This window comes from Hyperolius riggenbachi, chromosome 4 (genome assembly GCF_040937935.1).
Source record: "Hyperolius riggenbachi isolate aHypRig1 chromosome 4, aHypRig1.pri, whole genome shotgun sequence".
Classification (NCBI taxonomy): Eukaryota; Metazoa; Chordata; class Amphibia; order Anura; family Hyperoliidae; genus Hyperolius; species Hyperolius riggenbachi.
Window position 1 is genome coordinate 302,800,350 of NC_090649.1, and position 25,022 is coordinate 302,825,371.

Consider the following 25,022-nt stretch of genomic DNA (forward strand, 5'->3'; position numbering starts at 1 on the left):
CCTATTTCACTTTCCAAAAACTCACATCTTTTCAAAGGGCAATTGCTCAGCAGTGGCAAATTTTCTAGCATTGTAGGGACCCTTAGGGGGAACATGACTGGTGAGTTTCGGGCCCCTAGGCCGAAGAAGTCATAGCCTAGGGTCACAAAAACCTGTTTATTTGGGCAATTTCAATGGTGGCGAGTCTGACGTTCATAAATTGCAGCAATGGCCGTTAGCAACGTCTGAATCTCACGAAATGTCTCATGCAGGTAGAAGACATATTGTTAGACTTGGATTCCAAAGATGGGGTCTCTACATCTCTGCAAACCAGAGTTACAGGGCTCCAAAATTGGTAAAATCCCCCATAGGCTTTCATTGGGCCTACTATTTACCGTTCCAAAATCTCACACCATTTCAAAGGGCAATGGCTCAGCAGTGGCAAAACTCACCAGTCATGATCCCCCTAAGAGTCCCTACAATGCTAGAAAATTTGGTACTGCTGAGCCATTGCCCTTTGAAAAGATGTGAGATTTTTGAAAGTGAAATAGGGAGGCAGTGAAAGCCTATGGGGGATTTTACCAATTTTGGACCCCCGTAACTCTGGTTTGCAGAGATGTAGGGACCCCATCTTTGGAATCCAAGTCTAACAATATGTCTTCTACCTGCATGAGACATTTCGTGAAATTCAGACGTTGCTAACGGCCATGGCTGAGATTTATGTACGTCACCATCACTACCATTGAAATTGCCCGAATAAACAGGTTTTTGTGACCCTAGGCTATGACCTCTTCGGCCTAGGGGCCCGAAACTCACCAGTCATGTTCCCCCTAAGGGTCCCTACAATGCTAGAAAATTTGCCACTGCTGAGCAATTGCCCTTTGAAAAGATGTGAGATTTTGGAAAGTGAAATAGGGAGGCAATGAAAGCCTATGGGGGATTTTACCAATTTTGGACCCTGTAACTCTGGTTTGCAGAGATGTAGGGACCCCATCTTTGGAATCCAAGTCTAACAATATGTCTTCTACCTGCATGAGACATTTCGTGAAATTCAGACGTTGCTAACGGCCATGGCTGAGATTTATGTACGTCAGCATCACTACCATTGAAATAGCCCAAATAAACAGGTTTTTGTGACCCTAGGCTATGACCTCTTCGGCCTAGGGGCCCGAAACTCACCAGTTATGATCCCCCTAACCGTTCCTACAATGCTAGAAAATTTGCCACTGCTGAGCAATTGCCCTTTGAAAAGATGTGAGATTTTGGAAAGTGAAATAGGGAGGCAATGAAAGCCTATGGGGGATTTTACCAATTTTGGACCCCTGTAACTCTGGTTTGCAGAGATGTAGGGACCCCATCTTTGGAATCCAAGTCTAACAATATGTCTTCTACCTGCATGAGACATTTCGTGAAATTCAGACGTTGCTAACGGCCATGGCTGAGATTTATGTACGTCAGCATCACTACCATTGAAATAGCCCAAATAAACAGGTTTTTGTGACCCTAGGCTATGACCTCTTCGGCCTAGGACTGCATTGAACGCGACCCACGCATTGTGTGCATTCTGGACAACACCAATTACTGGGTTTATACCCTTCTGGATCCACGGTACAAACACAATGTTCCAAAACTGCTTGAAGAAAGAGTCAGACAGGTCAAAATGGAAGAATACCAGCAGGCCCTTGTGGAGACTTTAGAGAGGAGATTGACATCCTCCCCCTCCTCTAGCCAGTTGTACGCCGACAGACTGACTTCCGCAAACCCAGGATGACCAGGAGGGCAGCAAACAACACAAACCGCAGCTAGTGGTGCCCAAAAGGGAATGGTATCGGCAGTGTCCTTGGAGTGGGAAAATTTTCTGACACCCATGCAGCAGCACACAGAACAGCAAGCGTGCAGATCCACCTCCAACACCGATCGCCTGGAGAAGATGGTCAAGGACTACATGTCAGATGGCATAGCTGTGTTGAACAATCCATCTGCACCCTTCAACTATTGGGTATCGAAGCTAGATACCTGGCACAAACTGGCAATGTACGCAATAGAGGTGCTGGCTTGCCCGGCAGCCAGCGTTATGTCGGAACGCTGTTTCAGTGCTGCCGGAGGCATCGTCACAGATCGGCGTATCCGCCTCTCCACAGAAAATGCAGACTGTCTGACTCAAATTAAAATGAATCAATCCTGGATTGGAAACGACTACGCAACACTCCCGGACCCCAACCAAGTAACATGAACAATGAACATCTGTGATGGGTTAGCGTTTCCGGTCCCTGTTTATTGAACCTCTCATCTGTATTACATTTATGACTGCATGGCGACAAAATACAAATTGCTATCCGCACGCTTCTTGTCCTCATGCAAGGCCTGGGTTGTTGTTGTGTCTCAAAGCGTGGCCTTCTCCTCCTGCGCCACCCTCCTCCTGTTCCATCACGTGTGCTGCTGCTGGGTTAGCGTTACCGGTCCCTTTTCCTGGAACCTCTTATATGTATTACATTTATGACTGCATGGCGACAAAAAGCATGTTACCTGTGCAAAGAAAACAGACATTTCCCGCATTTAAAAGACAGTTTTCCCTTTGAAACTTTAAAATCGATTTTCTCAAAAACTATAAGCTCTTTTTGCTAATTTTTTTCCTCTTGTACCCACTCCTAATGTGCACATACCCTGTAAATTTGGGGTATGTAGCATGTAAGGAGGCTTTACAAAGCACGAAAGTTCGGGTCCCCATTGACTTCCATTATGTTCGGAGTTCGGCTCGAACACCCGAACATCGCGGCCATGTTTGGTCCGAACCCGAACATCTAGATGTTCGCCCAACACTACACGTGACCCGTTCGGCCAATCACAGCGCTAGCCGAACGTTCGGGTAACGTTCGGCCATGCGCTCTTAGTTCGGCCATATGGCCGAACAGTTTGGCCGAACACCATCAGGTGTTCGGCCGAACTCGAACATCACCCGAACAGGGTGATGTTCTGCAGAACCCGAACAGTGGCGAACACTGTTCGCCCAACACTAGCTCCAGGAAGGAGTGTAACCTGACTGGCTACAATGTGCCTGCTGACTGTGATGTAGAGGGTCAAAGTTGACCCTAATGATGCACTATGGGGGCAAATCGAACTTCCGGTAAAGTTCGCAGTTCTCCGCGATCGCGAACCTCCGGAAGTTCGCTGGGAACCGTTCGCGGGCGAACCGTGCGGGCCATCTCTATTCTTATCCTATCATCACCATTGGTTATTTTTCTCTTATACCACATGTAGGGATGGTCACCGCTTTTCGCGGAATTGTATGTTCCGCAATTCTGGTCGGAAATTGGTCATTCCGTTCCGTTTGGTCGGAATGGAATTGCTTTTTCAATCCAGCAGAATTCCGAAATTAGCTATGAAATTCCGCCAGTATCTGTTGATGGTTTTAAGCTAAAAATTCAGTTCAAAGGCATCAAGTCCTAAATTGAAAAAAAAAAAACTCTCTCTGGTGGGGGATGCCCTAACTGTTCATGGATCTTGTCTTCCAGGAACTTGTAGGCTGTCAAAAGCAAGCTCACAAGCATTGGCCAGGAATCGACCCTGGGTCAACTGCTTGGAAGGCAGCTATGCTCACCACTATACCACCAACGCTACATGCTGAAGCCGCCCTAGCATGTACCATTGCGATATTTACCCAAGAGAAAAATGAGCTTGCTTATTTGCCTAATTTGCTAGATAAAAGCAGTGGGACACATGGACACAGATGCAGGGGGGGCTCCAGGAGGGAGTGCAGCCTGATTGGCTGCCATGTGTATGCTGACTGTGATGTAGAGGGTCAAAGTTTAGCCCAATGATGTAGTATAGGGGGCGGGTCGAACTCGCATAAAGTTCACGTTTTGACGCGACCCGTTCGGGCCATCTCTAATGATCACGTATTTACAGTCGGATACTTGAGACCTCATGGCCTGTCAATATGGTAAAGGTGTTCTGTGATTGTCCCATTAGCAGAAAAATAACCCCAAAGTATAATGTGTCCATATCTTTATTTGACAGTGTGGACGGCGTTCTTGGAGTCATAGGCAGCATTCCTCCTCCTCAAAACACAGGGAGCCATATGCAATTCACTTTTTCTCCTGAGTTTTCTACAAGTAGATATTTTTAAACATGCCAATAAAATGCCTTTTAAGCCACCAGAAAGCTAGAAAATACTCAAAACTATTTTGATAGTACTTTTCAACTACTTTTTGGTACTTTTTCAGTTGAAAAGTGCTGGAAATTTATTTTAAATTGAAAATGAAAAATTATCTCCTAGGAGAAAACTTAGGTGAAAAAGTGAATTGCATATAGCCCAGGGGGGCCATATGCAATTCACTTTTTCTCCTGAGTTTTCTCCTAGGAGATAATTTTTAATCTTCAATTTAAAAAAAACTTTTTAGCACTTTGCAATGGAAAAAGTGCCAAAAGTTAGGTGAAAAAGTACTGGGAAAATGATTATGAGTAGTTGTTTTCCTGCAGGTAGTTTAAAAGGTATTTTATTTACAAGTTGTGAAAATATCACCTAGGAGAAAACTCAGGTGAAAAAGTGAATTGCATATGGCCCAGTGAGTTGAGTTGATGTCAAAGGGCTCTGTTTTGGTCAGATGACCACAACACTTTCACCCAGTTCTCCTCTGGATCTTTCAGATGTGCACTGGCAAACTGCACATGTGTTGTCTTAAGCAGGAGAACATTGCGGGCTCTGCAAGATTTGAGTCCTTCTCAGTGTAGTGTGTTACTAATCGTTTTCTTGGTGATTAAGGCCCCAATGCCCTGAGATCATTGCGTAGTTCCCCTGTGTAGTTCAGTGCTGCTTCATCACAGTTCTCATAATACATTGCAACTCCACGAGGTGAGATCTTACATGATGCCCATGACCAAGGGATATTGACAGTTATTTTGTGTTTCTTCCATTTGTGAATTAGAGTGCCAAGTTGTGTCACCTTCTCACCACCAATCTGTGCAGGTCTACAATCTTGTCCTTGACATGTTTGGACAGCCTTTTGATCTTGGCCATGGTAGCTATTTTGTAATATGATTGATTGATTGCTTCTGTGGACGGGTGTCTTGTATACAGTAAAACAGGGGTGGAGGCATCTAATGCATAAAAGATATGCTAATAAAGCTGTTGATCTTATGAACAGGGAGGAAATCGTACCTCTCTTGAAGAATTTGGGCCAGGCTATTGAAAAAAATGTATTGTATTTGAGCACATAAAATTAATTACAAACACTCCCTTAAAGAGAACACCCCTAATCTCAGCTCATTACGCACAAAGAGAAGACACCAGAGAGCCTCAAATCTTGCTAACTAATAGGGGACTAAGTAGTTATTTCACTCATTACAATACACATCAAGCTCTGACTTGTTTTTTCTTTCTTTTGTTTTTAAAGCGGAATATAACCCTGCATTTCAACTTTGCTCTAAAACATTATTTACAGTATATTATATGCAACCAGCATTTTTTTTTTTACTAGACCAGCATTGGAAGGGTTACACAGGGCTTTAAAGTCCCTGGAGATTTTTGCAGACGCATCCGAACTTGAGTTAGATACTTTTTGTTTACACAAATGTATCTAAGTGTTTATTGTGACTCATCTCTCTCACTGAGAAGGAGTTGGAGGACAGCCAAAGAGTGTGTAACATTTCTAAATATATACATATAACTAAATAGAATGTAACTATCTGAACGTCTGCACGGAACTTAAAACCTCTGTGTTTAACCCTTCCAATGCTGGTCTAGTAAAAAAAAATGCTTTTTGCATATAATATGCTGTAAATAATGTTTTAGAGCAAAGTTGAAATGCAGGGTTATATTCCGCTTTAATCTATCTCTCACAGTTACAATAAACCTGCCTTTACAACTATAGACTGGGCATTTCTTGGTCAGAGGACAAATGAGCAAAATCATCAGGTGACCAAATATTTATTTCTCTCACTGTAGGTAAAAAAAACAAATTCCTGTCATTGATGTTACTATGAGTAGCATGAGGTACTATAATCCCTACAATTGTTGGGAATTTTTTTGGTGTTCATTTTAGTTTTTTACTTTAACCATTTCCCCTACCCCGGGACGAGTAACTACGTCCCTGCAAACTGCCATAACTCTTTGCAGGGACGTAGGTACTATGTCCCTCCCGCCACGCCCCCCCCCCCCCCCCCCCCCGCTCGCCCCCCGCGCTCGGTACCGCCGCTCATTACCGCCGATCGCCCGCCACTAGATCAATGAATGGGAAAACAAATCCCATTCATTGATCTAATTCCCCGTGTGAATGGCTGCAGCCGTCTACACAGACGGCTCGGCCATTCATTCATTCCGTATGCGTAGTGCTTCCGTTTCCGTACAAACAGTACGGAGCTGAAGTCAGTACTGAGGACATCTTGTGGCCAAATTGTAATATTACATCCCCCTTTTTTTTCAGTTTATTATCCCTAGTTACCTTTTTTATTATTATTATTATTATTAACCCCTGACCTCCCACACTCCCTTAAAGTTACCATTTTTTTATTTATTTTTTTTTTTAAAAAATTACAAAATTAAAAAAAAATACATAAATAGTTACCTTAGGGACTGAACTTTTTTAATATGTATACAAAAACTGTATACTACAATTACTTTATAAATTATGGGCCAGTAATTGGGGATAGACGCAAAACTTAAAAAAATGCTCCTTTATTTCCAAATGAAATATTGGCTTTGGTTTAAACGTTGCAATAAACGATACAAACGGGAAAATAAAATGTGTGGGTTTTAATTACGGTAGCATGTTTCATTTTGAAAATATAATGGCTGAAAACTGAGAAATAATGTTTTTTTTTCAATTTTTTTCTTATTCTTCTTATTAAAACTGAGTTAGAAGAAAATAATTTTTAGCAAAAAGTACCCCCCAAAGAAAGTCTATACAGTGGCAAAAAAAACAAAATATAGATTGTTTCGCTGTAATAAGTAGTAATAAAGTTATAGGTGAATGAATGGAATGAGCGCTGACGGGTTTTTTGAGCAGAAAAACCCTTTAAGGTGAAGAGGTTAAACAGCTCCATACTCCAACCAACCTCCTTGTTTTATCTTTGACCTTCACAGATTTTCTGCTTGGCCTAGTGGTAATGCCATACAGCATGTTGAGATCCATCTCTTCCTGCTGGTATTTTGGAGAGTTATTTTGCAAATTGCACAGCTGTATTGATATGACCTTGTGCACAGCCTCCATTTTCCATCTCTTCTTCATTTCTGTAGACCGATACTATGCCATACGTCATCCACTTCTTTACCACAAGCTAGTAACAAATCTTGTGATAGAGGTCTGTTTGCTGATTAGCTGGACCATACCAGGTATCTATTCATTTGGCCTTGTGCTTACCAGCACTAATATGGAAGGTCTGCAGGGGGTTCTGCCTTCCGCAATTTGCCTAGGCTCATGCTCTCTTCTGTTTAATAAAATATGGAGTATAATTTCAGCTTTGGTATCATGCTTTATCCCAGGCAGCCTCATGACTGGACTTTACATATACATCTTTTCAGTTGCAAACAAATAAGCCAAAGTCATGCAGATTTATTCTAAAAATAAAAGTGAAAAAACAAGACATCAAGAATAAAATTTCTATACAAAGTGAGAGTAAAGCAGCAAGAACACCAAGTCTTGTCATGGGGCCTTTCTACTGTCTTGGATGCCTTTTTTCTTTATAACAATCATTGATCCATACCTGACTTTCTCAATATCATTTGATATTTACAATGTTGTTCTATGGCTTGGATACTTCAATTCAGCACCCAATCCTTTTATCTATGGTTTATTTTACCCATGGCTTAAAAAATCCTTCACGGTTTGTTTTTTTTACTTTCTGGTAAAATTTTCTGTACAGATTCATCTCCCATTAGTGTGCTGACTAAACTGTGAGCCACTGAAGGGCAATTGGTATTGTAACTGGTTTATCTCCCCATGATTGAAGGGCATTATCAGTCCCAAAAAAAATGTAACAATTACAATGAAGTTAAGAAGTGTGTGCGTGCTAGATTCTACATATAAAGGTCCACGTCAACCCCTCTCTCTACAGTCCTGGCTTCATAAAGAGCTGTTATACGATCCCTGGAGAGCTATGCACAGCTCAGAGAGAGACTTTACATTCTATTCCCAAGTCCACAGATCGTACAGCAGAATTGACTTTTTTTTCTCCTAAATAGCAAGGACCTGAAATTTGCATCAGAAGTGAAGATTGGTCCTATATCATGGTCCGATCACGCTGCTGTTATCCTTACCTTGGATTTCCCAACCCACTCTCTCATAACTAAACCTTGGAGGCTGAATAACTCACTTCTACTCACCCCCGAAAACAAATCCCAGATAAGATTCCAACTCATTGAATTTTTTAAATTTAATGAACAATCTCAATGCAATGCGGCTTCTATGTGGTTGGCACACAAAGCCTATGTAAGAGGCCTTCTCATCAAGCTGGGAGCCAGTCAAAAAAAAAAAATACACGCCTACAAATAGACAATCTCCTAAATAAAATTAAGTTAACAGAACAGCAAGACATGTTCTCCCCTTCCTTCCAGAACTAAATTACCCTTTTATCCTGACCAAGTAGGTTTTACAAAAGGTTGCCAGGCCACCGATGGTACAAGACAGATTATCGACCTCATGTCCTACTCAGAAACTGCTCGGGGGCCTTCTCTGTATCTAACGTTGGATGCAGAGAAGGCATTCGACAGAGTTCCTTTTGGAATTTTTACACCAAACCTTACTCAAATGTGGCTTCCAGGGCAGTATCCTGCAAACCATACTGTCACTATATACAATCCCATCGGCCACAGTATCCCACGCGGGTTTTCAATCCAAACCATTTCCTATAACAAATGGTACAAGACAGGGGTGTCCCCTATCCCCATTGATTTTCGTTCTTATTATGGAATCCCTAGCCAAAACTATAAGAACAAACAATAAGATTTCTGGAATTAAGGTTGGTGAATATAATCACAAAATCGGGTTATTTACCGATGATGTGATCCTCACTTTAACTAATCCTATGACCTCTCTTGATCAAGTAATTAGAGTATTGCATAACTTCTCCAGAGCTTCATTTTATAAAGTTAATGCCAACAAATCACTATTAATGTGCAAAAACGTACACAAAACAACAGTGGAACAAATACGAACCAGTTCCCCCTTTCCAATAACACATTCCTCTATCCCATACTTGGGTATCCAACTCCCCCAGAATGTGTCAGACCTTTATAAGTCCAACTACCTCCACTTAATTAAATATATAACTAAAGATTTGGGGAAAATATCAAAAGTAGAACTATCCCACACAGGTAGAATCTCAGCCTTCAAAATGCAGGTCCTTCCCAAAATATTGTAACTATTCAGGACAATCCAAACACCCATACCCAAGAATTTTTTCTCAGACATAAAACACTAGCATGCTTTTTTGGAAAGATAAAAAACATAGACTAGCAATCAAATCCCTACAAATTCCTAAAAAAATCAGGAGGATTTGGAATCTCCTGCCTAGAATCATATAGACATGCTTGCATTTTAGAAGCAAGCAAACATTGGTGGGAATCTACAGACAGAAAACTATGGGTGGATATAGAGCGTGAATTAGTCGATATCCCCACAAAACATCTACTCTCTTTGACTATTATGAATCTTATTTAACCACTTGCCGACCGCACACTCATAACGTGCGTCGGCAAAGTGGCAGCTGCAGGACCAGCGACGCAGTACTGCGTCGCCAGCTGCAGCCTAATTAATCAGGAAGCAGCCGCTCGTACGAGCGGCTGCTTCCTGTCAAATCACGGCGGGGGGCTCCGTGAATAGCCTGCGGGCCGCCGATGGCGGCTCGCAGGCTAGATGTAAACACAAGCGGAAATAATCCGCTTTGTTTACATTTGTACGGCAGCGCCGTAAGGCAGATCGGCGATCCCCGGCCAATCAGCGGCCGGGGATCGCCGCCATGTGACAGGGGACGTCCTGTCACTGGCTGCACAGGACGGATAGCCGTCCTGTGCAGCCCCGATCACCGGGGGAGGCAGCAGGTAGGAGAGGGAGGGGGGAATTTCGCCGCGGAGGGGGGCTTTGAGGTGCCCCCCCCGCCACCCACAGCAGGCAGGAGAGATCAGACCCCCCCAGCACATCATCCCCATAGGGGGGGAAAAAGGGGGGCAATCTGATCTCCCTGCCTGCACCCTGATCTGTGCTGGGGGCTGCAGAGCCCACACCCAGCACAGATCAATCAAACCAGCGCTGGTCCTTAAGGGGGGGTAAAGGGTGGGTCCTCAAGTGGTTAAACAAAATCAACCCTACCAACTATCAACGCCACAATTCAGTCATGGAAACATTTATGCTCTGCAAACATTTCATCAGAAGATTACATCCCTCTTAAACTTCCAATTCATGCGCTCCAACACACCATCCCTAATCTTCAACTATCATCTTGAAGCTAAACAGGCATTCAATACATAAATGACTTGTTCCACAATAGGAAGCTTAAATCAAAACAATTAAAGGAACAGTACCAATGCACAGAATCAATTACTTTCCAATATTTACAAATATCTCACCTTATTAATCACTTGAGGACTGCGGTGTTAACCCCCCTAGTGACCAGGCCATTTTTACTTAATTGGCCCACTGCAGCTTTAAGGCAAAGCTGCAGAGCTGCACAACACAGCACACAAGTGATTCCCCACTCCTTTTCCCCCCACCAACAGAGCTCTCTGTTGGTGGGGTCTGATCGCCACCACATTGTTTATTTTTTTTTATCAATATTTATATAAACGCTTTTTAAATAAATTTAAGGTTTTTTTTGGTTTCTCCCCATTCCCCTTCCTCCCTCCCTCCCCCCAGCCAGCCAATCACACTTCACGCTTCCCTGTGTCCCAGAGGGACAGCCGTGTCACACAGCTGTCCCCAGTACAGAGCTGCTGCAGATCGCAGCGCTGTACAAAGTAATTAGACCGCGAAACCGCGATTGCCGCTCAGAGACTGAAGGCGGGGTGTAGCTCCGCCCCACAAGCAGGAGATGCGCGTGCATCCTGCGCGTGATCTCCTGCTAGCCCCATACAAGACCATTCACGCCAATGGGCGTGGACCAGTCCTGGGGCTGCCGCACTGCTCACGCCAATTGGCGTGGAGCAGTCAGCAACAGATTAAAGATAAACCTAGCCAATCTCCTTCTCTCTCAAGGTCTTTAAATGCTATGCTAAATAGTAACGTGCCTCTTAAAGGGGGCATATCACAGTGGTATTACGATTAACTATTACTCACTCAACAAGACTAAAAAAATTCACAGATCCATGGGCACGTAAACTACACACCAATATAGACTATCAAGATATAAAACTAGCTACCGAATCAGTGCTAAAATACTCCCACAATTCCCACAGGGAATCCCTTCAAAAAATTTTGCATTGGTACTTTACCCTGGCTAAATTAGCTAGATTCGCCAGCACTAACAGCCCTCAATGCTGGAGATGTAACCTTAACAATGGTACCCTAGAACATATTCTCTGGGACTGCCCTCTAATTTCCCCACTATGGTCCACTATTAACCAACACATAAACAACATAATCCAATCCTCATTCATCCTCACCCCCAACTTGCTATGCTACACATAGGCCTACAGGAGTTCCCCTTAAAATACCGTAAAGAAATAACTAATTTACTTTGCGGAGCTAGACAAACAATTCTGCAAAATTGGGGTTCCAGCATAGTACCCACATCCACTCTTATTCTAGCAACAATGGATAACAATCTCAATATGGAACAAATTTATAAAAACAAAAATTCCTAAGGAAGATACCATATCACAGGAGGTATAGGTTTCCTTTTATTTTTGTGTTCTCTTTTACCTATTCTTAAGTTTATAGATGTTTGTAAGCTCAATTCCTTTTATGGAGAGATTGTCTCTCCTTGGTTTATATGTTTAATAGTAGTCAGAGCTTCCTCTCAGGGTATCACTAATCCTACAGCTTATCTACGATTTAGTATGGTGATGGGGTTCCTCTTCTGTCTGTATGCCCCAACACCAATAAATGAGATATCACCCTTTGTCCTTTACAGGTAGATGGCCTTATGCCCCTGTGGAGGCACATGCAAATTACAACTGCTATTATACCTATTAAGGGTGAGAACTTGTTTCCCAAAAAAGATTTTTTCAACCACCCACTCTTAACCCGGAGAGGAAGAACTGGCCCATAGTATACAGAGATAACCTCACCCAACAAATATCTATTATTATTATTATTATTATTTAGTATTTATATAGAGCGGACATATTACGCAGCGCTGTATAGTGTATATATATATCTTGTCACTAACTGTCCCTCAAAGGAGCTCACAATCTAATCCCTACCATTGCCATATGTCTATATTATGTAGTGTAAGTATTGTAGTCTAGGGACAATTTTAGGGGGAGCCAATTAACTTATCCGTATGTTTTTAGAATGTGGGAGGAAACCGGAGTGCCCGGAGGAAACCCATGCAGACACGGAGAGAACATACAAACTCTATATCACTTATATCTCTTAAGATAATGCCGCCACTTGTTGATATGCAATATACATATAATTATTTCTGTATTACTATGAATATCATTGCATTGTTCTCTTTAAAACTTAATAAAAAATTATTTAAAAAAAAGTGTGTGTGTGTGTCTGTGCTTGTTTAACTAGATACTAGGTTGGTTTATTGGTAACATCCTATCTATCTATCTATCTATCTATCTATCTATCTATCTATCTATCTATCTATCTATCTGTAAATGAAGGTTAAAAGCTATGTACACGCACTAGGTTAGGGCTGGTTCACACGAATGGCAGGCGGCGTTGGGGCGGCCGGGAAGCAGCGGCGTCCTGTGATGTCTCGTTTGGTGGTGGCTGTACGGCGATCGTCGGCTTCCCGTTGCGTCGGCATTTCTTGTCCCGCAAGGGGACATGAAGCCGCAGCGGCATAGCTGATCCTGAACTTTACATGCGGCTTCTAGGGCCGGCCAAAACGAGGCTTTAAATCATGTTCGGAACGCCATGTTTGCGCAATCGGCGGTAATTGCTGGTAACCGCGCTATGATAAATGCTCCCATTCACTTAAATGGGAGCGTTTAGCCGATGAGTCCCGAACGCTTGCCGGTAAACGCCGCCAAGCATCCGTGTGAACCAGCCCTTAAACTCGGTGGAGTCAACCAGTAAAAAACACATCAGGCGAGACTCTAGCATGTGTGTGCCCCCACTCCAGACATTGCCTGATGATCCAGCATGCCAAATCTTAAGCGACATACAATGCCCTGCTGCTCCCTGATCACCTTTTTTTTATCCTAGCGCCACACATTAGAAGCTGCTCCATCATGCGCTGCAGGTCATCCTTTCTTCCCCCGTATAATAACATATGAGCAGGAGTAGGCTATGGTAGGAAATCCTTTTCCAGCATACTTGATCACTAATTTCCAGCTGGAAGATCATGTGTGACCAGTTTGGGTGACTAAAGCTGCAACTGTGCATCAATTCTAAACAGTAAACAGGGTTGTAGTTTGCAATCCTAATTAATCATATAGCATACTTGCATTATTGATTTGAGGCCTGTATTAAAGAGAACCTGAACTGAAAATAAAAAGTCAAAATAACCATACACAGGTCATACTTACCTCCTGTGTAGTCTACTCATCAATCTCTTTCTACTCTCCTCCTCCTGTTTCTCCACTGTGATCAATGGAATTTTACATCCTGAATTTTGAAAAAGGCCATTACCCCATAACAGCTTCCTGGTCAGCACACTGTTAAACTGTAATATCACCCACTTGAGTCATAGGGAAGCATGGACATTACCTTGCACATTCAGTTGTAACTGACAGCTGCTGATATATAACTGACAGCAACTGTTATCTTTCAGTTCTGACAAAATATTGTCAGAACTGGAAGGGATCACTGTAAGAAGAAAATGGTGAGCTTCTGAGAGGAACTGACGGTGAGGTTAGTATGTAATATTCATTTGCAACTATGTCATGTGTTTATTTTAAATAATTTTACTTACTTCAGGTTCCCTTTAACCCTCCTGGCGGTTTAAAAAAATCTGCCAGGGGGGAGCAAAGTAGTGTTTTTTAAAAAAAAAAAAAATTTCATGTAGCGATACAAAGTCTCGCTACATGATAGCCGCTGCTCAGCGGCATCCCCCCAGCCCCTCCGATCGCCGGCGAACGGGATCTCCTGGAGAGCTTCCCCCGTCGCCATGGCGACGGGCGGGATGACGTCACCGACGTCATCGACGTCGTGACGTCAAAGGGGACTCCCATCCACCCCACAGCGCTGCCTGGCTCTGATTGGCCAGGCAGCGCACGGGGTCTGGGGGGGGGGGCGGCCGCGGCGCAAGGAATAGCGGCGGATCGGCGGGTAGCGGCGGCGATCGGATGCTACACGCAGCTAGAAAATTGCTAGCTGCGTGTAGCAAAAAAAAATTATGCAAATCGGCCCAGCGGGGCCTGATCGGTGCCTCCCGGCGGCATAGCCCGTGCTCAGCACGGGCTTACCGCCAGGGAGGTTAAGATATGATAGCAGGTTTTGAGGTTATTGAAATTAACTTGTAAAGTGAACATCAATGCAAATAGCCGGAATTCTGATCTAGTTAGAAACCAACTTGAAAAGTGCATTGTAAATAATGGGATTATTTCTACCATTTCTAGTGGAGATTTCCAAAATTCTTATGTGCAGACTAGTTCCAGACCAGCTAAGACATCACATGTGACATAATGAGTATGGTTATTCAGCAAGAAAATGACTGATATTGTAACAGGCAAAGACCTTACATGAATTCACTAGTCTTTGAGCAGATTTTACTATCAGTGAATATCTACCATTGACTTAAATATATTATAAATTGTACCTTTCTCAAAACAATGTCAAAAGTAATAGCTCACTGAAACAGGCAGCTATAAATAATGTCTGCTTGCCTGCTATGGCTTATGGCGATTTGCATACTGCTCTTTTGACTTGTCCATATGGCTGCAGTCATTTTCCCTCTCAGAAAAAATTGTGAAAGACTGGATCAACCGGCAGGAGAAAGAAGAACAGCTGTAGCAAGCACTACCTTTCATTTCATAAGGGCTCTTTCACATCAGACAACGCGTGCAGGAGCCATTCTCCTGCACGCGTTGATAGCCTGCTGCATGTCGTCGGGTATCTGCAGTGCAACGCAATCAGCGGCGGTAGCTATTAATTGAACCCGACGGAAAATTCCGGCTCCCGGGTGCGTCGGACGAAAAACAGCTCCTGGGTGCGTCTTACCGCACTGCACAAAAACGCAGCGTCGGGTGTGAAAGGTAAAATGAAAGTCTTTGGACTTTCATCTTACCTTGGTTAACACAAACGTTAGCCGTTGGGTCAAAATGCAGAAAATCTGCGCAGATGTGAAAGAGCCCTAACCAAATATATTTACAGATGTAAACTCATGGGAAGATTTATTTCTCTTCTTCAGGCAATGCTGCATCATAGATTTAAGATAATTAAACAATTCCAGAGTATTTCATCTGTAGATATATTTAGGTAGCCAGTAAAAGGTATCACATGCTTTAAATAGTGTGCTTACTGGTACTAACACTGTATCACATGCTAATACTAGCGACCGTATGACATGCTAAAACTAGCGACCAGCAGGTGTCACTGCTGTATTAACACTATAAAGGCAACATATTCAGAAAGTACAGTATTTAATTACCATTTACAAATCTATATATATACGTTTTCTTATTAAGTATACTTTTTACAATGATTATTATTATTAGACTAGTAGACTTAAGCCCATTTAAAAACGGGCTCTAGGCCTGCGTTTCTGGGCGCGCGCGCCCGCCACCCGCGCGCCCGCCGCCGCATAATCATGCACCGGCCGCACAACAGGCAGCACGCTCACTCGCCGCACATCTGGACGCCCGCTCACACCCCACACACCCGGCTGCCCGCTCACACGCCGCCCGCTCGGCTCTCTGGCCCCGTCCTCCTGTCTCTGTGAGGCTGGGTCCGTGCTGCGCACATGCACAGTAGAAAAAGCATGGACAACGCTACACAGAGACAGGAGGCACTGGCAGGGACATAGGGGTTTTATTATATAGGATATGGACATGATCATGATGCAATCTGCAGTTGAGGTATAAGCATATAATCATAGATAAGGGATCTGATCCTTTAGTGCTACAGAAGGTAGAGGATGGAAGCTGATGAAAACTGCTGCTGATCCGTTATGTGCTATTTTAGCAATAGATCCACCATGACTGACTGTGGAGAAGTCCCTGCCACTGTGGGTGGACCAATATCTCACTAGCCTACCCTCTGAACAGAGAGCCCCATTTGTTGCTCAGTAGCCAGCACTAGCAACACCAACACACAGGCATCTATGCAAAAAGGGCGTCGGGAAAAAAGGATGTGTGGTGTAAACAATAAGCGGTAATAGGGTTTATAAAAATATTGTGGTATATTTTGTTTACAATAATGTTTTACAAATTAAAAAACCTTTAACCTATTTTGGTTCCTGGACGTGGAAACTACGTCCAGGAACCATGCGCGCTACCGCGCGCTCCCGCGGCCAATCGCGCGAGTGCACGCGTGCTCCCGGCTCGTTAGCCAGGCAATCAGTGAATCGGGCTATGGTGCCCGATCACTGATTCCTCTCCCCCACTGAAAAAGCGACAGCTTCTCTCGGAAGTTGCGCCTTTTCTGGCTGTTTCCTCCCCCATGCGTCGCTCTAAGCGTGTGTTACGCTTAGAGTGACGTTATGTAAACAAACTCATGGCCGCCATCTTGTGGCCTAAAAGTAATACTACAACTAACAGTAAAAAAAAATGAAAATCAACACACATTTACATTATAACACTACTGTTTACCTCCCACCCTCCCAAAACTACCCAAATAAAATGTTTAATATAAAAAAAACAACATTACAATTAAAAAAAAAACATGTAAATATTTACCTAAGGGTCTAAACTTTTTAAATATCAATGTAAAAATGAAATATTTCTATATTTTTTTTTATTTTAAACTTGTAAATAGTGATGGATGCAAAACGGAAAAATGCACCTTTATTTCCAAATAAAATATTGTCGCCATACATTGTGATAGGGACGTAATTTTAACGGTGTAATAACCGGGACATATGGGCAAATACAATACATGAGTTTTAATTATGGAGCAGTGGCGTACCTACCGTCGAGCGGCAGGGGCGGCCCGCACCGGGTGTCTTCACAGTAGGGGGTGACACCCGGAGTCCTGTGTTGCCGTCCCTGCCGCTGCCCTGTGTTGCAAAATTTTACACGCCGCCGCCGCCCGCTGCCCCCCCGCGGCCGTCCCCTCTGACACCCCCCCCCCCTCCGCCATACTCGCTGACACCCGCCCAGCCGTCCGCGCTGCCAGGCAGGAGCAGCCCAGCCCAGCTTCAGACCTCCGACCAGCCGGCGACCACTATGCGGGTGCTAGGACCTAGCGGACACCGCACTGTTATGCGGAAGTGACATCACTTCCGCATATACAGCGTGGTGTACACCGAGATCGGTGCGCCTGCTCTAACTGGTCGCCGGCTGATACTGAGGTCTGAAGTTGGGCTGCTGGTGAGTTAAGGGCACCGGGGGTCCCTGCCGCTATCTAACCTGGGGCCCCTATCACTATCGAATCCTGGGGGTCACTGTCTAACCTGGTGGGGGGTCCCTGTCGCTGTCTAACCTGGGGGTCCCTGTCGCTATCTAACCTGAGGGGTCCCTGTCGCTATCTAACCTGGGGGTCACTATCTAACCTGGGGGGTGGTCCCTGTCACTGTCTAACCTGGGGGGTCCCTCCCTGTCACTATCTAACCTGGGGGTCACTATCTAACCAGGGGTCGCTGTCACTATCTAACCGGAGGTCCCTGTCACTATCTAACCTGGGGGGCACCTGTCGCTATCTAACCTGGGGCCCCTGTCACTATCTAACCTGGGGGTCACTGTCTAACCTAGGGGGGGTCCCTGTCGCTGTCTAACCTGGGGGGTCCCTGTCGCTATCTAACCTGGGGGGTCCCTGTCGCTATCTAACCTGGGGGTCACTATCTAACCTGGGGGGGGGGTCCCTGCCACTGTCTAACCTGGGGGGTCCCTCCCTGTCACTATCTAACCTGGGGGTCACTATCTAACCAGGGGTCGCTGTCACTATCTAACCGGAGGTTCCTGTCACTATCTAACCTGGGGGCACCTGTCGCTATCTAACCTGGGGGGCACCTGTCACTGTCTAACCTGGGGGGTCCCTGTCACTATCTAACCTGGGGGGTCCCTGTCACTATCTAACCTGGGGGTCACTATCTAACCTGGGGTCGCTGTCACTATCTAACCAGGGGTCGCTGTCACTATCTAACCAGGGGGGTCGCTGTCACTATCTAACCTGGGGGTCGCTGTCACTATCTAACCTGGGGGTCGCTGTCACTATCTAACCTGGGGGGTCGCTGTCACTATCTAACCTGGGGGTCGCTATCACTATCTAACCTGGGGGTCGCTGTCACTATCTAACCTGGGGGTCACTAATTAACCTGAGGTCGCTGTCACTATCTAACCAGGGGTCGCTGTCACTATCTAACCAGGGGGGTCGCTGTCACTATCTAACCAGGGGGGTCGCTGTCACTATCTAACCTGGGGGTCGCTGTCACTATCTAACCTGGGGGTCGCTGTCACTATCTAACCTGGGGGGTCGCTGTCACTATCTAACCTGGGGGTCGCTGTCACTATCTAACCTGGGGGTCGCTGTCGCTATCTAACCTGGGGGGTCCCTGTCGCTATCTAACCCGGAGGTGTCCCCGTCGCTATCTAACCTGGGGGGTCCCTGTTGCTATCTAACCTGGGGGGTTGCTGTCGCTATCTAACCTGGGGAGTCACTGTCTAACCTGGGGGGTCCCTGTCACTATCTAACCTGGGGGGTCGCTGTCGCTATCTAACCTGGGGGGCACTATCTAACCTGGGGGTCGCTGTCACTATCTAACCTGGGGGGTCGCTGTCGCTATCTAACCTGGGGGGTTGCTGTCGCTATCTAACCTGGGGGGTTGCTGTCGCTATCTAACCTGGGGGGTTGCTGTCGCTATCTAACCTGGGGGGTTGCTGTCGCTATCTAACCTGGGGGGTTGCTGTCGCTATCTAACCTGGGGGGTCGCTGTCGCTATCTAACCTGGGGTCACTATCTAACCTGGGGGTCGCTGTCACTATCTAACCTGGGGGTCGCTGTCACTATCTAACCTGGGGGTCGCTGTCACTATCTAACCTGGGGGTCACTATCTAACCGGGGGTCCCTGTCACTATCTAACCTGGGGGTCGCTGTCACTATCTAACCTGGGGGGTCGCTGTCTCTATCTAACCTGGGGGTCGCTGTCACTATCTAACCTGGGGGTCGCTGTCACTATCTAACCTGGGGGTCGCTGTCACTATCTAACCTGGGGGTCGCTGTCACTATCTAACCTGGGGGTCGCTGTCACTATCTAACCTGGGGGGCACCTGTCGCTATCTAACCTGGGGGGCACCTGTCGCTATCTAACCTGGGGGTCCCGATCTAACCGGAGGTCCCTGTCACTATCTAACCTGGGGGGTCCCTGTCGCTATCTAACCTGGGGGGCACCTGTCGCTATCTAACCTAGGGAGTCCCTGTCACTATCTAACCTGGGGGTCCCTGTCACTATCTAACCTGGGGGTCCCTGTCACTATCTAACCTGGGGGTCGCTGTCACTATCTAACCTGGGGGTCGCTGTCACTATCTAACCTGGGGGTCGCTGTCACTATCTAACCTGGGGGTCGCTGTCACTATCTAACCTGGGGGTCGCTGTCACTATCTAACCTGGGGGTCACTATCTAACCGGGGGATCCCTGTCACTATCTAACCTGGGGGTCGCTGTCACTATCTAACCTGGGGGTCGCTGTCACTATCTAACCTGGGGGTCGCTGTCACTATCTAACCTGGGGGTCGCTGTCACTATCTAACCTGGGGGTCGCTGTCACTATCTAACCTGAGGGTCACTGTCACTATCTAACCTGGGGGGCACCTGTCGCTATCTAACCTGGGGGTCCCGATCTAACCGGAGGTCCCTGTCACTATCTAACCTGGGGGGTCCCTGTCGCTATCTAACCTGGGGGGCACCTGTCGCTATCTAACCTAGGGAGTCCCTGTCACTATCTAACCGGGGGTCCCTGTCACTATCTAACCTGGGGGTCCCTGTCACTATCTAACCTGGGGGTCGCTGTCACTATCTAACCTGGGGGTCGCTGTCACTATCTAACCTGGGGGTCGCTGTCACTATCTAACCTGGGGGTCGCTGTCACTATCTAACCTGGGGGTCGCTGTCACTATCTAACCTGGGGGTCGCTGTCACTATCTAACCTGGGGGTCGCTGTCACTATCTAACCTGGGGGTCGCTGTCACTATCTAACCTGGGGTTCGCTGTCACTATCTAACCTGGGGGGTCGCTGTCACTATCTAACCTGGGGGGTCGCTGTCACTATCTAACCTGGGGGGTCCCTGTCACTATCTAACCTGGGGGGTCCCTGTCACTATCTAACCTGGGGGGCACCTGTCGCTATCTAACCTGGGGGGTCGCTGTCACTATCTAACCTGGGGGTCACTATCTAACCGGGGGTCCCTGTCGCTATCTAACCTGGGGGGCACCTGTCGCTATCTAACCTGGGGGGCACCTGTCACTATCTAACCTGGGGGGTCCCTGTCACTATCTAACCTGGGGGTCCCTGTCACTATCTAAACTGGGGGTCCCTGTCACTATCTAAACTGGGGGTCCCTGTCACTATCTAACCTGGGGGTCGCTAGTCACTAACTGAACTGGGAGCTCCTGTGACTACCTGAACTGGGGGGCACCTGTCACTACCTAAACTGGGGGGGCACCTGTCACTACATACACTGGGGGCTCCTGTCACTACCTAAACTGGGGGGTACCTGTCACTAACTGAACTGGGGGGCTCCAGTCACTAATTGAGCTGGGGGGCTCCTGTAACTACCTAAACTGGGGGGCTCCTGTCACTACCTAAACTGGAGGGCTCCTGGCACTACCTAAACTAGGTGGCACCTCTCACTACCTAAACTATCTAGGCCAGCCAGCCCAACATAACCAACAGCCAACCTTCCCAGAATAACTGGCAAAAAGGCCACAGCATCACCACCAGTCAGGCTAGCATTTACTTCAACCAGCCAGCCCAGCCACAGCATCACCGCCAGCCAGCCCAGCCACAGCATCACCGCCAGCCAGCCCAGTCACAGCATCACCACCAGCCAGGCCACAGCATCACCGCCAGCCAGGCCACAGCATCACCGCCAGCCAGCCCAGCCACAGCATCACCGCCAGTCAGGCCACAGCATCACTGTCAGGCCTTTCAGCTCACACATCATCGCCAATCCAGACAAAAATAGTATTGCCAGCCAGGCACAGCAGCCAGTAGAGGAGAATTCAGAAGCCAGGTAAGAGGTGTCTACCATATTAAGGGGGCATTCTGCCCATTTATGTGAAATGCTGTCTATTTATGTGCCTCATGACTGCTGAATTTGTCTTGTTGGGGGCCTCATGATTGCTGAATTTGTCTTGTTGAGGGCCTCATGGTTACTGGATTTGTCTTGTTGGTGGCCTCATGACTGCTGAATTTGTCTTGTTGGGGGCCTCATGGTTACTGGATTTGTCTTGTTGGTGGCCTCATGACTGCTGAATTTGTCTTGTTGGGGGCCTCATGGTTACTGGATTTGTCTGGTTGGGGGCCTCATGGTTACTGGATTTGTCTTGTTGGTGGCCTCATGATTGCTGAATTTGACTTGTTAGGGGCCTCAAGATTGCTAACTGCGAGACTATGGGAAAAGCTGAATCATCATCATATGAGACAATAGCATTAAACCTACTTTTTTTTAGCTTTTTAAAACAGAAAATAAAACTGGGGGGTTCTAAATAAAAATAATTCATTTTTCAGGAGTAGGATGGGTGAAATTGTTTATCTTTACAGTTTATTTTCAATTTGGATTTTCCATAATGTTCATGTATGAGTTCAAATGTTTGTATTTAGTTTAAATTGCTGTTGGCACTTTGCGATAGATAAGTGACTTTTCGCCACCACTGTCCAAATCTAATGTCCCACCATTGCTAAGTTCATGTAAACTTGTCTCCACCCGTGACCACACCCACATTTTGGTCTATGACCACACACATTTTGCGCGCAACGTAGCCCCAAGTACGGGGGGGGGGGTGACTGTGGATGATCAGCACCGGGTGCCAAATACCCTAGGTACGCCACTGTTATGGAGGCATGTATTATTTTAAAACTATAATGGCTGAAAACTGAGAAATAATACATTTTTTCCGTTTTTTTTTCTTATTCTTCCTGTTAAAATGCCTTTACAGTAAAGTGGCTCTTAGCAAAATGTACCCCCCAAAGAAAGCCTAATTGGTGGCGGAAAAAACAAGATATAGATCAGTTCATTGTGATAAGTAGTGATAAAGTTATAGGCTAATGAATGGGAGGTGAACATTTCTCAAGTGAAAATGACGGAACGCGAATGGGTTAATAATGTCCATGAAATCGCAAATTGTGAATAAGATCATTTTCCCTGTTTTGAAAGTGAAACTTATAATTACATTTGTTAAAAAAAATGATAATGTATAATGGATACATATAATCGTTATAATTGTATAATATTGTGTATAAACTTAATTTATCGTTTCTTCATGTAATAAAATCTGAAAACACTGTTTATAACAATGAAAAAAATATAAGTACTTTCGTAATAGCTGTAGTATAACATTAGTAAATATTACTAACTTTTTACTACAACTAAACCTAACCCTACTCTCACACAGAACCCTCCCTTTACCTATCCTTAACCCTTAGATTCCCCCCCTGGTGGTGCCTAACCCTAAGACCCCCCTGGTGGTGCCTAACCCCAACCCCCCCCCCCCCCCCCCTGGTGGTGCCTAACCTTAACCACTTCCCGACCACCGTATATACAATTGGCGGCCGGGAAGTGGACGCCGCAAGGACCGCCGTATTGACAATTGGCGGCGGTCCTTGTATGGGCATGGGCGGAGCGATCGCGTCATCCGTGACGCGATCCTCCGCCTCCGCCTGGCGCTGCTCACCCGCCGCAACATCCCGCCGGCCATACGGAAGCGCCGGCGGGATGTTAACCCGACGATCGCCGCATACAAAGTGTATAATACACTTTGTAATGTTTACAAAGTGTATTATACAGGCTGCCTCCTGCCCTGGTGGTCCCAATGTCTGAGGGACCACCAGGGCAGGCTGCAGCCACCCTAGTCTGCACCAAGCACACTGATTCCCCCCCCCCTGCCCCAGATCGCCCACAGCACCCATCAGACCCCCCCTGCCCACCCCCCAGACCCCTGTTTGCACCCAATCACCCCCCCTAATCACCCATCAATCACTCCCTGTCACTATCTGTCAACGCTATTTTTTTTTTATCCCCCCCTGCGCCCCGCTCCCTCCTGATCACCCCCCCACCCCTCAGATTCTCCCCAGACCCCCCCCCCCAGACCCCCCCCATGTACTGTATGCATCTATCCCCCCTGATCACCTGTCAATCACCTGTCCATCACCTGTCAATCACCCGTCAATCACCCGTCAATCACCCCCTGTCACTGCCACCCATCAATCAGCCCCTAACCTGCCCCTTGTGGGCAATCTGATCACCCCCCCACACCAATAGATCGCCCGCAGATCCGACATCAGATCACCTCCCAAATCCATTGTTTACATCTATTCTCTCCTCTAAACACCCACTAATTACCCATCAATCACCCATCAATCACCCCCTATCACCACCTGTCACTTTTACCTATCAGATCAGACCCTAATCTGCCCCTTGCGGGCACCCAATCACCCGCCCACACGCTCAGATTGCCCTCTGACCCCCCCCCCCCCCCCTTATCAATTCACCAGTGCATTAATTACATCTGTTCTTCCCTGTAATAACCCACTGATCACCTGTCAATCACCTGCCAATCACCTATCACCCATCAATCACCCCCTGTCACCCCCTGTCACTGCCACCCATCAATCAGCCCCTAACCTGCCCCTTGCGGGCAATCTGATCACCCACCCACACCATTAGATCGCCCGCAAACACGCCGTCAGATTACCTCCCAAATGTATCGTTTACATCTGTTATCTTCTCTAAACACCCACTAATTACCCATCAATCACCCATCAATCACCCCCTATCACCACCTGTCACTGTTACCTATCAGATTAGACCCTAATCTGCCCCTTGCGGGCACCCAGTCACCCGCCCACACGCTCAGATTGCCCTCAGACCCCCCCCCCCCTTATCAATTCGCCAGTGCATTAATTACATCTGTCCTTCCCTGTAATAACCCACTGATCACCTGTCAATCACCTGCCAATCACCTATCACCCATCAATCACCCCCTGTCACTGCCACCCAACAATCAGCCCCTAACCTGCCCCTTGCGGGCAATCTGATCACCCACCCACACCAATAGATCGCCCGCAGATCCGACATCAGATCACCACCCAAGCGCAGCGTTTACATCTATTCTCTCCTCTAAACACCCACTAATTACCCATCAATCACCCGTCAATCACTCCCTATCACCACCTGTCACTGTTACCTATCAGATCAGACCCTAATCTGCCCCTTGCGGGCACCCAATCACCCGCCTACACGCTCAGATTGCCCTCAGACCCCCCCTTATCAATTCGCCAGTGCAATATTTACATCTGTCCTTCCCTGTAATAACCCACTGATCACCTGTCAATCACCTGCCAATCACCTATCACCCATCAATCACCCCCTGTCACTGCCACCCAACAATCAGCCCCTAACCTGCCCCTTGCGGGCAAACTGATCACCCACCCACACCAATAGATCGCCCGCAGATCCGACATCAGATCACCACCCAAGCGCAGTGTTTCCATCTATTCTCTCCTCTAAACACCCACTAATTACCCATCAATCACCCCCTATCACCACCTGTCACTGTTACCCATCAGATCAGACCCTAATCTGCCCCTTGCGGGCACCCAGTCGCCCGCCTACACG

The 25,022-nt window shown here is 46.4% G+C and overlaps 1 pseudogene; it reads left to right on the forward strand.

The window, feature by feature from the left end:
• Positions 1–25,022, forward strand: part of LOC137504790 (trace amine-associated receptor 4-like) — a 67,587-nt pseudogene that overhangs the window by 32,416 nt on the left and 10,149 nt on the right.